Genomic DNA, 10,816 nt, shown 5'->3' on the forward strand with positions numbered 1-10,816 from the left:
CCCACTCTGGAGCAGCGCGTGAAATGTTGTCAGTAGGAAGAAATAGCTGGTGCTTGAAATTAGGTGCGAAGCTCCCGCCGCAACCAGAAACCCATTTCTTTTAATCATGCCCACACAAACCCTGTACCATGTCCATGACACTCCCCATATTTTTCGATAGTACAAAATGTGCTTGCCTTAGGATTTTCTCGATTTACTCAATCAGTCCTATCTGGCAAAGATGAAACATCGCACAGCAGTACTCAAAAAGAGGATGTACAAGTGTAGTGTTGGTAGGTTTAGTAGATCTGTTGCATCTTGTAAGTGTTCTGACAATAAAACGCAGTCTTCGGTTCGCCTTCCCCACAACGTTCTCTCTGTCCCGTTTCCAATTTTGGTTGTACGTAATGTAATTAGTCAAATTTACGGCCAGCCGACTTGTTCGGTGTAGCGCATCAAAGCGATACCTTTCATTTTTTGTGTAATGGATGATCATCAACGAAAAGACAGTTTGTTTCTGAATGTTTTAGGTGCAATATGTGATTAGAGCCCTATTTGATACGAATCCAGCGAACTCTTTAATGACCCTTTAGGACCTTTGTATTTAACGAAATCACAACAGTCTAAAACCGGGTTCATGTCGCTAAAAACGCGTGTAATGTTACTTGGAAGTTCTTCGTGCCTACTTAGACTCTGTGCTTGTACTGACACCACGTAAATACTCTGTCTGTAACAGTTGGTTCCATACTTACCTTATTTACTGTGTTTAGGTGTGTTAATTATGTTAAACGTGACCGCTTCGATACCCCCTCATCATTCGAATAACTTCTTCTTTCTTCGTTTTTTTCCTTTTGTACAAGTAAGCTATATATAAGCAAAGGTGAATTAATTAGTTCGTTTTTGGCAGAGATGTTTTGATACAAGAAAGAAGAGATGCGCTCATCATTTGATTAATTTCTGTATCTTCGTCTCTTTGTTTCTATGAGTGGTAAAGAGCGGGCGTATGACGACATCCACCGTACCTGAATTGTTCAAAAACGAATATTCCAAGCGTACATTCAAATGGGTCTTCAAAAAATTTATTGGGAAGGTAAATTTTTACTCATATATTCACATCGACCACACCTGTCTGTTCTTTTCATCCGCGCCGATAATCCTGCATCGGGAGGTTCGGAGAAGACAAGAGGAATTTGCGCGAGAAGCGAAGGAGCAAGCCTGCATCGACATTGTTACAATCTGGACGACGCACAATGGAATTAATGTGAAGTAGTACGTCACTCAAATGATGAACATTGGTCTAAAATGTATTTACATTGAAGTTCTGTTAGAACTAGTTGAAGTTCACGCAGGATGTGTGCCAAGTTTTTTCAATTACTTTTTCGCTATGCAGTTGCCTGTCCCAGCAGGAAAGGTCAGTATTCAAAAGCATGGTGGGGACGAACATTCGAAGCAAAACTGTATAGCAAGCATGGGCACTCCTTACGGACAATCAGCATTTCCTCAGCGCAAGAGACTGAAAAAGTACTGATAGCCCTTAGATCAGCATTTAGAGCCCACTAGAAAATGTTTACCAGTAACTGTTTTCTTGTTTTGGCCCATACAATAAGCTCTCAAAATATGGGAAGCAGAGGAATTGCAGTAGAAGAGATTTGTTCCGCAGTATTGAAGACGAAAAAGAGCTCATAGTTCTTGAGGCATGTCATATCGATGAATATCTAACTTTTCTCCTGGGACATCCTGCACACATTGAATTAAAGCATATTTACTTTTACAACATTCAAAGGGGTGAACGCTAAAAATTTTTCCGGCACATATGCACTCTGGTGATAAGCATGTAACAAAAAACTTTCAGTTGTAATTGAAGTGCATGTGTATGCGGCAATATGGTATAGGGAGAACGGATTATCAGCAGAAGCCTGTTACAGTATTGAAACATTTTCACTTAGCTTCCTAGGTTAAGTATCGTGTTCTTTTCTTTTCGGGAAATTGAATACATTTGGTTGTGGATACTGTACATTGCGTAGCCTAAGGCAGTATGGTGAGCAGTTGTGTGAACAAATCTGTAGTACTCGTGGCCGGCTCCCACGCTATTACGCTGAGGTAGGGACGCTAGCTTTAGTAGTAGTTCTTGAGAATAAAACCCATTTCATAACCTTTCTCACTTCACGTGTAGGAAAACCACCCCCGTTGGCCACTGCAGCTCCTGATAGAGCCCTGACATGTACAAAGTGGATCTTTATCAGAGTTCGATCAGACTCGGTATTCTCCTGCCGTTCCTATGCGCTGGCAACCACAGAAATGCCTAGCGGTTACTTTCTGCGGGCCGCTTAGCTGTTTTCGGTGGACGCGTCTGGGGCCGACCTCGACAACGTGTCGGGCCGTGACGGCAAGTGAGAGCGCGCTATACGGCCACGCGCCGCTACACCTCGTCCCCCGCCGCCAGTACAGGAGTGGTCGCGTGCCGCGCAGCACCTCGCGCTGCCGCTGGCTGCTGTGACGGGTCAACCGCCTCTCGCACGGCCGCCGTCGCCGAAGCCACCTCCATGTGATGAGAGTGTCGCTGGAATGAAGTCTGCTTGCTAACAACTCCGGCCAACTTCCGCCGAGGAATCTTAGCAGCCGGCCTTTGTGACCGAGCGGTTCTAGGCGCTTCAGTCTGGAACTGCGATACTGTTACGGTCGCAGGTTCGAATCCTGCCTCGGGCATGGATGTGTGTGATGCCCTTAGGTTAGTTATGAGCTGTGCGTGGCCCATCTTCCCCCCATCTATTTTACTTCCTGTTTTTAACGTACTTTCACCTCATTACGTTAAATTAAATTACTGCTTTCACCGAGTTGCTATTTTGCCTGACGGTGACATGCGTTAGCAGCGCGTATCTTTGCTCGACTGCTATTACTTCCTGGTCGTTGTCTGTCGTAAGCAAGTTCGGGTAGCGAGTTCGGACTGCTAGTCAGTTGGAACGTGTCTGGAGCAAATAAAAAATACATAATTTTATTGTTTTTTATGTAAATCAAGGGCCTTCAGCCCGTATAAGTAAGTTGGAATTCTGGCAAGTGGATATTTTGCCGAAAGTTATTATTGTTGTGCTAGCTTTTCATTTAGTGTGCTGTTAGCCACTTAAAGGTTTAAGGTATTTTTCGAATTTTTGGAAGATCAACTGTAAGCCTTCAGCCGCTTAAAGCCTTATTCTCAATTTCCCCTTAAGGGACATCATTCTGGCCTTCAGCCTTAAAGGGTTAAGGTAATACACTTTATAATTTTGAAATTTAGTTGTGGCCTTCAGACAATTGTATTGCACCTTGTATATGGTTGTTGTACCCACTTTTGCCTTGAGGCTTTCAGCCTAGCTGTGATTATAATATTTTATTTGCAATTTTAGCTGCGTGTCTTCAGTCACTTGAAATTTATCTTGTTGGTTTATAAGATTTCTTGTTTGGAAGCCTTCAGCCGTGAAAGAATTGGATTTTGAAACTGGTAAAGGTTCGGTTGTGTGCCGTTTTGGTTTAAATATGTTATTAAATTACAATAAATTACAATTTTGAAGTGAAACTGACCGCCACCTTATTTGGCCCTTTCCACAATCCTAGTCACCTGTTCTGCCCTGCGAGTTAGGCGGGCGTTTCAAGTTAGGTTCGAGTAGTTCTAAGTGTAGGGGACTGGTGACCTGACATGTTAGGTCCCATAGTGCTTAGAGCCATTTGGATCTTACCATCACCCAGAATAGTGATACCTTCATTGGATACATCTTTTCGGTCTCAGTCCCAGTTTTGTAGCCATTCCTGATTTACGTCCTCCCCAGACAGTGGAGAGGACCGAACGGCTTCGGATGCTACAACTGCGGCCCTGAACGAGCCTGATCTCATTACTTTACTGCAATAGCAGGTAAGCAGTCAGTCAATTGAAAAAATACAGCTACAGGAACGGCTTAACGCGATAACTCTCGAATGTGAAGCCGGAGCTGCCATGAGTGCGGTAACAACTCCAGGCTTTCAAGAGCCCCTATAGATGAAACAGAAAAATTAGTGCCAGACATACACATTACGCTTCCAGCCATAACTTTTGTACGTTCTTTTGCTGGAAAGCCAGGCAAGAAAGTAACAATTCCCAAACGCCAGGGAAGTGGGACGTACATGGGCATGGCGAGACCATTTTTTGTCAAATGCCGCTCAGCTGAAGTTTTCGGAGCGCTGCTGGGCTTCATGTTGAGAAATACCATACAGAATCGTTGTCTGCAAACTAAGTGGCCGAATTCCCCCAAGACTAGCGTGCCAGCAGGCATCTAAAACAATCCGAATGAGATTTTCACTCTGCAGTGGAATGTACGCTGATATGTCGAAACAGAAGTACCACTCCACTGTCACCCACCTCACTCCCCAGTGAAATATATGAACGCTATAAAGAGGGGAGAGACCACTGAGGTAAACCACTGAGTTTGAGGTAAAGCTCAGAGGAAAGTCTGCCAAAATTCTTGTATACACAGGAGCTGAGATTCGTGTTCTTTTTGTTGCCAATAATGACAATCATTCCTGCAGGTACCTGTGCAACATATCTGCACAATGAAGGGAAAAGCATATGGAATTAGTAAGGGGACGCATGTGGGACTGCCATGTTTTCTTAGGGAACGATTTCCTAGTATGCTATGAGGCTGTGAAACATTATAGGATGAGCACTGTTTGGGTCAGCGATACGGACCACTGTCTGGACAATGAGCGTGCGTATCATTTGCGAGGAACTTGTGAATGTGGAGGCCTACCTCACAAACTCCAACTCAACCGTGTACGTGGGCGTTGAGACCTATCACATCTGTAACTATTAGCGGTGGAACTGTGGTAGTTTCCTGGATTGAAGTCAAAGACCCGGTACCGCCGAGATCGGACTTCCTGGTCGATCCAACCCCCACAAATACTTTCTGTACAGGCTGCAAGAGGTTAAGAGCAGTCAACGTATAATAGACTAAAAGTAAAGGGAAACAGGTTTCGAATACCTCTGTGTTGAGAATGTTGGTCAGCAGGATGTAGAAATACCACATGGCACAATAATAGCCAGTGGCGAAGAATTTATGCAAAGAGAAGTTTCGAAGCAGAAACAGTGTCGAGAGAGAAAACGTAATTAGTTACCCGTGAGGAAGGTTTGTGCACTGCACGCTCAATAAGAAATCAGTTGAAAGAGATGTTCGCTTATTTGCCAAATTGGAGTAAAGACTTCTGCATCCAGTTTTAGAGGAATATGTGTGGTTATTCGAGGAAAGGCAATATTTGCCAGCAACTGAAGTCATACAACATGAGACGCCAGACCAACTGAGCAGAAGACATATCGTTTACCCCATCAGTTACAATCTGTTGTAGGAGATGGGATTCAACAGCAATTGTTTGCAAGGATAATTCAACCCTTTGCAAGCCCGCGTGCCTGTCGAATTGTCATTGTCCCCAAGTTAGAAAATTCCAAATAATTCATCAGCCTGGAGACGAGTTCCGGATATCTTCAGATTGCACCACGACAGACAGAAAACTGCTTTTGTTGTCCCATCTGGACTGTGTGAATTCTTACATATGGATTCTAGCCTACGAACTTCGCTTGCCTATTGTGAGAATTTACCGACTTGATAACACGTTTAAATCCTACTGTGTCTTGCGTGTCTCAATGAGAGAGTAATTTTTGCAAACACTATTGAAAAGCATACTGAACGATTAAGAAGTGTGTTGGCTAGATCAGAAAGTGTACGGATGAGTGCAAATGGAGAAAAACGTTCGTTTGTACAGTCACAGGTTCAGTAGCTGGGGCACATCATCAGTTCAGATGGAGTCAACCCAGATCCTAGATTAATTGAAATAGTAGATGGTTTTTCCAACCCCAAGAAATGTTAGTTACAATCTTTCCAAAGTTGAACCACTTATTACAGGGGTTTTGTGCAGGATTATGCTATAACAGCAAAACCATTAACAAAATTACTAAAGAAAGATCCAGTATTTGAATGAACAGAAGAGTGAGTTGGCAGTGAGGAAAATAAATCTTGACTAGTTCAGCTTTATTAATATATCCAGTTTTGGAAAAACTGGATGCATCAGACTACCCTGCTGGAGCTGTTGTAAGTCAGGAATATAGTGGTGGGGAGAGACTAGTTGGTTAACTATCTAGACAATTAAGCTTATGACAATATGCATTAAAGTAGTTCAAAGAAGGAGCTGGTAGCTCTCATGTTTGGAGTAAATTACATTAAGTGTTACTACTATGGTCATCAGTTAGCTATGGATATGGACCATACTGCTTTAGTATGGATGCTGTCCCCAGCAGTAGCCTGACTAGATGGGCATTAAAATTGGTAAAATATAACACAATTCGGCATAAGTCTGGCTGCCTACACAATAATGCTGATGGCCTAAGTAGAGATGTTAGAATTGCACAATCAGAGGTTTCCACAGAGGAATTGAAAGAATCGCTGAGGGATACAGAATGTCACCAGTATGCATCAGTCCCTGATTCCATTACACAAGATGGTATACTGTACTGCAAGACAGTGTTGGGTAAAAAAGTAGTATTACACAAGTGACTGCAACAATGAATAAAAACAGTGTTGACAGTTTACAGGCCCACCAAAATGGGGAATGAGCCATGCATGCAAGAACAGCGTCAAACTACTGGTGGAGAGTCGGAAAAACACACACACACACACACACACACACACACACACACACACACACACACAGGATAAGTTCCTTTACAAACATTACAGAAGCATCAAAACCATTTCGATTGTGGCTTAGCATATCTGTGGCCCATTTCCACGAAGCACCAAGGATAATAAGTGTTGTCAATTAATATTAATTTTTCAAGGTTCTTAATTATTATATTACTTGGAGATACGACCGCTGAAACTGTTGATTGCACCTTTACCAGTCTCTTGGAATTGCCGTTCGAAAGTCCTGACGCAGTACTCACTGCTCAAGGCTCAGATTTTATGTTGACAGTGTTTGTACAAGTTCGCAAAATGTTGCGTATCAAAAAACGGCGAACTACGCCCTTCCATTCTAAAGCCAATGGGTGCTTAGAGCGAGTGCATCAAACTACTGCGCGAACGCTATTGTACTATGTAGGGAAAACCCAGTTACATAGCGGAAACTCCCCATACGAACCAGTGAATGGGATATCGATGAATTAACCATCAGACATTGACAGAGTGCCCCCTTGACGCTAATACAGCTCGCCGTCTCAATGCCATATGGAACCAAGTTCAACACAGTAATTTCAAAGCCACACAAAGAGAGCTAGAACATGGCAACAGAGGCATGACATTTTCTAAACATAAACCCAAGGATTTTTTATTGCTCCAAAATACTGTGATAAAGAAATGGATGAAACAAGTTGTTGAGTCCTCGGTACGAGGGCCCCTACCCGCTACTGCGGATCACCAGCCCCGTGAATGCCAAAGGCAGTTACCAGACGGTACCACGCTAGTACATCTTGCTTGGCTGAAGCCGTATTGTGGCTCAACTGTGCTGCCTGAAGCAGTACGACAAAGCAGGAAAACAAGAAAGATAGGGTGATATTAGCACATCCTCGCTATGAAACTTCCTGGAAGATTACAACTGTGTGCCCGACCGAGACTCGAACTCGGGACCTTTGCCTTTCGCTTTAAGAAATGAGAAAGATGTAGTGATGTATTAAAATAGGAAAAGAAATACACGAATCATTCAACTGTTCGTTTGTATCTGTAAAACACGTTACCCATTGCTATTACTTTCGACGGTAGCTGTTATTTACATGAAGATGAAATATTGCATCAAAGCAGCTAACGTTCTAGACAACCACTAAAACCATACTTGCAAACAAAGCGATGAGTATTACTTTACGCTTAAATTTCTGACACAGAGGCAGCAGTTGAATTCCATCTAGATTCGAGGGGCTATTTATTATAAAACAGGAAACTAATAAAGATCACACTATTTTCGTCAGATTAGAGGCCATTGGGCCAGAAGTATGCTGCTAAAGATTTCTACACTGTAGGATCATACGCCTACTGACGGGTAAACGTCTTTCCATCCTCCTGTTGGGAAATGCGAACGAAGTGAGCCGCTATGGGTAGCGCCGCCACACTGCCACCCACGTGGCTTCCCCCGCACTCCTCTGGCGGCACACGACGGCCATCACTCTGGCTCAGTGCCCGCTTGCTTTTCACGTACGTGTCTGTACCACTGGAAGATGGTTTCTGTTCATGTTAATCACACACAGCATGAAAGCTCAAGCTACTACGTTTCTGTAGATAAAGGGAAATATTTCTAGTTTCTCACGCAACCTGACTCAACCGTGTGATGGAAGAATAAGAACAATAATGGGCGTAGTTTTGAGTAAACGCGAGTACACCAGTCCCGCCGTCAGGAATTTCAGTTAACACATCCCAGCAGACTTGGCCGTCCTATCCGTCACTGTAGCATGGGTGATTAACGGAGATTCATATTTTAGCAAGGGCCCGCTACGATATGCATTTTCGTGGAAAACCTTGCTACGTGGGAGAGAGACAACATACTATGTCAGTATAGTCAAAAAGTGCCCAAGTGAACTTAATCCTTGCAGAACTTTCAAACTACGCAGATAACGCACATTAAGATACTAATACAAATACCCTGAAGTTCTCAAGATATGATGTAAGTAACGTCCATTACTGATCCTCTTCCGTTTCGTTTCATTCAAATTAAGGCGCGAGCTGCCATTTATTTTGTAACTGTAATCACAACACGAGGACCTGAGCATGCGTAACCAACTTACAAATGTGCAGTATTTACAGCTGTATCCATTTGCCACAAAACGTAACGGGAGTGTACTAACAGCTTTTCATATGTAACCGTGGCGAGAGGTATCGACTATTAAAATTTGATACTGATCGAACTACTGCGCCAACGAGCCAGATACTGCTTCCGACGTTTCTCAGCCATGTGAACAGGTTGGCATAAAGGCCCGAGTGGGCCACTCTCGCTCCAGAGGTACGCTCGTTACCGATGCTGCTGACTACAGCACATGCCACTGGTTTCACGCCACAGTGACTGCGTCGAGGCTACAGCATCTGGTAGCTTTACATAACGCAGCTAGAAAACTTTGGAACACAGCCGCAGTCTCCCCTCTCCACATTAAAAAACTGTGTTGATTTCACCAGACATAGTTGTCCTTACAAAACACACAAGAAAATTCTCGCTACAAATCAGAAAGAAAACACAACCTACTGTCCATGAATTACCACTCTGACCAGAGATTTTCAGACACCAAGGAAAGTTCGTCGCTGGTAGAATGAACTGTCTTTATCTGCGAGATCTCCATCAACTACAATAATTCATAGGATATTGCAAGTAGGTTGAATAAATGATCGCAGATGCCATCAGTGATGACTTAAGGTAATGAATAGCGCAGGCACAAAGGGAGAGATCGTGGAATGATAGAAAATGATCAATGAATATATCCCCAGTATTAAGGCATTTGACAGCCAAAATTTCTTAAATATACGCTCTTAGTGACAAGCAGAAACAATATAGGAATTCATGACGCACTGTAAAGTGTATGGAGAACCATTAAGCGGACACTGCTCAGGACTTCGACATGTAATATACCAGGCTAGAAATGGAAGTAAATAACAGAAAAAACACGAGGAAAGTTACCGCAAAAGCCTCTGTTCTAGCTAATAAAAGAACGTATATGGCAATGTTCGTATTCAGCATAAGAGTTTGGATCTCTGCCTTTATGCTTTATTATGTATTTTATGACGGTGGGCATAGCTGTCTCTGAGCCTGTTTACATATTTTGATGTGTCTTTTTATTTCATGGCGTAATATATAAAAAGGATTTAATGCTGTTAAAGAGGACACTCGCTGAGCTATTGCGAAACAGCAGACACGGATAATTCATATTATTGCAACTTTGTTCATTAGAAAAAAACAATTGAAGGAAACATTCCAAATACGAGGATATACTTCGTTCTCGAAGTGATGTAAACAATTATTTGCTCTCACTGAGAGATTTGTTCGCAATGCACTGCATGAAACAAATACTTTCCATACTGAATACAAGTACAATGTGTGCACCGCCTGTTACTCCAATAGTTTAGGTACAGAAAAAATCCCAATAGAATGGGAGATAGCAAAGCTTAGACCATGAGAACCAATAGGAGTTGCCTGCACTTACATGCGTTCTGAATAATACACTACCAGCGTCGCCACGACCTCTGTCGTGTATGCCACAATAAGGCACACACAGTTGCAAAAAGCTTGCTAGGTGGGCACGTCACTACGCGCTTAGTGAAACAGAAACGCGAAACTTCTTATCTGTCTATTGACGAGGCTAGGCACGTGCTGATTTCTGCGGTAGACAGAGTAAGATTTAATCGATTCTGATGACGTTATTTACGCTACCGACGGGGTGCGGTGCACCTGCGTCCGATATGTTGAAATTGGCAGTGGGCGCCCATGACCGCATACTGCTGCAGTTAATGTTTTGACCCTCCCGCTTTCATCACTTAGCCCATTGACAAGTTGTCAGCTCCATTCCGCGTTTCTTGCTTCTGTTGATGAGTAGCTAGCGGGGTTAATCGGGACTAATGCCTTAGACAGTACCAAAACTACCACATTCTTTTCCAGCCACATTATACCGAAATACCGCTCCTACCTTGTTGCTGTGATCCTTTCGCTTTACTAAGGTCTTTGTCAGGCGTCAACAGCGTCCTACTTAAAGCAAAGATTTAGGAAGGTGACAAATGCTTCACACTTGAGCAATGCATGCCAGACCTTCAGGGGTAGAACTGCAAGGCAACTGTTGCTGCTTGCTGCTTGTCGATTGTCGCGAACTGTGTTCCTTCAC

Source organism: Schistocerca piceifrons, unplaced genomic scaffold, assembly GCF_021461385.2.
Source record: "Schistocerca piceifrons isolate TAMUIC-IGC-003096 unplaced genomic scaffold, iqSchPice1.1 HiC_scaffold_2514, whole genome shotgun sequence".
In the NCBI taxonomy this organism is placed as follows: domain Eukaryota; kingdom Metazoa; phylum Arthropoda; class Insecta; order Orthoptera; family Acrididae; genus Schistocerca; species Schistocerca piceifrons.